Raw genomic sequence first — 3680 nt, forward strand, 5'->3', positions numbered from 1 at the left:
GTGAAAAATTTAAGGGGGTCTGAATACTTTCCGTACCCACTGTATATATATATATATAATATTTGCTTGTTATAGACACACACACACATTTAAATTATTATAATAATAAACTTAATTTTATTAAGTTTCGCATTTTCACTATAAAATATTATAAAATATTTTTATATAAAATATATAAATATATAAATGAAAATCATCACTTCATATCGATTATTAATAATAACATTTTATTAATATATAGTAATTACATTGTTTTTAAGGCAATTAATATATGTGTTATCAGAGTAAAACATGTAATACAAATAAAAAATACTATGATGTCCAGACAAAGATACGGAGTCTCAGTTGGTTTACTAAAATGAATGATACATTTTTCTATATTTAATAAATGTTTGGCACATTTTTGTATCTACTGGTGCTGACTTTTATTGCTCAGCTTTCGTATTGCTCATTTTGTGTCTATACTCAAAAATCTGTGAATTAAAACGGTATTAGTACTCTGCTCGTATCGGTTTCCGTCCTTTTTAAGTGTGTTCTTGTCCCCTTGCCAGTGGCTTATAAGCAGACTCTTCTCACAAATAGCTGCCCATGCAGAGGATGCCACCAGAGCTGTTTATACAGTGATGATGTCTCCCATTGTCCTGCAAAGCATGGCATGAATGAATCTGCACTGGCATCCACTGAAACGGGTGTTCTGCGTGACTCATGGTTTGTGAGTGGAGTGTATTTTTAAGCCAGTTTTTGCAGTTTCTGTGGAGGAGGTGAGGTGTTGGCAGCTCAGGGACTCTCCATCTCGACTGTGGAAGGAAGCAGTTGCTGTCGTTAGCTGTAAAGGATCATAGTAAGGATGCCAAGGTGAACGGTGAACGCCGGGTTGAGAGTATTAACATCCATTTAGTATTTTTGGGATAGTCTCTGGATAGACCAGTTTACTGTCTATTTAGCGCTGATCATGCGCTCAGAGCTTGTGTTATACAGCATAACAAAAGGCAAGAGAAAGAGAAGCCTGAATGGCTCTGTCTTTTTTTTCCCCTTTCTCTTACAGAATCGTTTTTCCCAGTATTATGTAGGAGCTACACATAAAACCCACCCACGTACACAGTGTTGCTAAGGTGATGGCTTTAATTCCTCAGTCTAAAAAAAAACCAACGAGGGATTGTGACTTATGAGGATGTCTCTCTCGACACTAGTGCGTGATCACTATGGAGTCTGAAATCTTTTGAATTGGTATGAAGATTGTATCACAGACAGTTATGTGGAATACATAATGAAATATCCTCCTCAAAATGGAGGAAATGAAATGCACAGGAAAACAGATACAAGTGCTGAATCAGTTGACATGCTGCTTCATATAGTGAGTTCTTTTTCCCAGTATTATGTAGGAGCTACACATAAAACCCACCCACGTACACAGTGTTGCTAAGGTGATGGCTTTAATTCCTCAGTCTAAAAAAAGACCAAAAGAGAGCAAAAAAAAAAAACACCAACGAGGGATTGTGACTTATGAGGATGTCTCTCTCGACACTAGTGCGCGTGATCACTATGGAGTCTGAAATCTTTTGAATTGGTATGAAGATTGTATCACAGACAGTTATGTGGAATACATAATGAAATATCCTCCTCAAAATGGAGGAAATGAAATGCACAGGAAAACAGATACAAGTGCTGAATCAGTTGACATGCTGCTTCATATAGTGAGTTCGACATCCTCCCCTTCCAAACGCCTCCTATATAGTCATACAGGAAGAGTAATATTCAGATTTCTTCGGTTAGCCTGACTACTCCTCAAAAGTTTTTGTTCATTCTTCTAATTAAAGGAATCTGGTTCAGCTGAAAACTAAAAATTTGTCATAATTTTCCACATACTGTACATTATTGTTGCGCCTCAAAACTGTATTGTTGACAGTTTTGAAGAATATTCAGTGTGAATATTATTAATGAATAATGCCTTGAAATAATGTCCTTATACGAAGCTGTCATAAGGCCTCAGAAGTTATACAGATTTTTTGGTGGCTTTATTTATTTATTTAGTCTTTTTTTTGGACCTTGGAAAAAAAACGTAATAAAACATATTGGGTTTGAAACAACATGAGGGTAAGAAAATTATGATTTTTATTTTTGATTGCTGTACTTTTCCTTTAAATCTCAGATAGTCATCTGCCAACTATATACAGTGTTGTTCAAAAGTTTGTCGTTAATATTATTTAAAAAAATATATAGAAATTATACTTTTATCCTCTTTTAAATTGATCAAAAGTGACCATAAAGACTTTTTCATGGATACAAAAATAAATCAATTTCAAATAAATGTTCTTTCTATGTTTCTGTTCATTAAATATTCTGGAAAAAAATCACTTTCCACAAAATATTAAGCTGCACAACTATTTTCAACATTGATAATAATAACGGTTTCTTGAGCACCAAATCTGCATATTAGAATGATTTCATGAAGAATCATGTGACAGAAGACTACAGTAAAGGCTGCTGAGAATTCAGCATTGCTATCCCAGGAATAAATTACATTTGACAATATTTTAAATTGTAATAATATTACTGTTTTATTATATTTTTAATCAAATAAATGCAGCAGTGTAAGCATATGATAAGACTTCTTTCAAAAACAATTAAATCTTACTCACCCCAACGTTTTGAATGCTAATGTATGTTATATGAAGTTATTTATACCTTATATTATATGTATGTATTTTGGTCACATCTTACCAGGTTCATCATGATCTCATTTTGTGGACGGTGATCAGGGTTTCAGTTATTTGTCACTGTATGCTGATTTCACCTTGTGGCTATGAGGCTGTGCTTCTCACAGTGGGAGTCGGAGCCTATTTCCAGCTGCCTGCAACGCCTACACCATACTGTGGACCCTCGAGCTCCCTGTGAGCAGTCAGCTCTCAGCCTGAGCCATCTCTGTTACAGGAGTATGGTTTAAAATAGCTCCTGTCTGCTCTTTATCACGCACCTGTGGTTAGTTGAGTAGGTAAAGTGCAGCAGAAGTGTTATTTTAGGAGTCCATGGCCCTCTTAGGGATTTGTAGAATCGCTCAAATGGAGACATTGAGTTGTTATGCTTTGTTGCCATTGATTATTTGCTATTACTATTTTTTTCATTGTTGAAGTGCTTTTTCTTATCTCAGCTTTAAAGGGTTAGTTCACCCAAAAATTAAAATTCTGTCATTAATTACTCACCACTCGTTCTAAACCCGTACGACCTCCGTTCATCTTCGGAACACAAATTAAGATATGTTTGATGAATTTTGAGAGCTCTCTGACCCTCCCATAGATAGCAATGTAATTACCACGATCAACGTCCAGAAACGTAGCAAGGAGATCGGTAAAATAATCCATGTGACATCAGGGGTTCAACCGCAATTTTACGAAGCTACGAGAATACTTTGCTACGAGAATACTTTTTGTATGCGAAGAAAACAAAAATAACGTCTTTATTCAACAATTAGTCTCCTCCGTATCACCCTGGTGCCATTTTGGAGAATATCCACTGAATGTAAACGGCGTATGCTATTCTGTGTCAGCTGCGTCATGCGGATACGTTTTCGACGTTATCTGCGCTTTGATTTGAACGAAAACAACGAATAGCAGAATAGCATACGCTGTTTACATTCAGTGGATATTCTCCAAAATGGCACCAGGGTGACGCGGAGGAGATGA

General features: G+C 35.8%; 1 protein-coding gene across 1 annotated transcript in view; it reads left to right on the forward strand.

The window, feature by feature from the left end:
- Positions 1 to 3680, forward strand: part of LOC107732354 (protein enabled homolog) — an 82202-nt gene that overhangs the window by 3181 nt on the left and 75341 nt on the right. The window lies entirely within an intron of this gene.

Source organism: Sinocyclocheilus rhinocerous, unplaced genomic scaffold, assembly GCF_001515625.1.
Source record: "Sinocyclocheilus rhinocerous isolate Xijiao unplaced genomic scaffold, SAMN03320098_v1.1 scaffold68, whole genome shotgun sequence".
NCBI classification, from domain to species: domain Eukaryota; kingdom Metazoa; phylum Chordata; class Actinopteri; order Cypriniformes; family Cyprinidae; genus Sinocyclocheilus; species Sinocyclocheilus rhinocerous.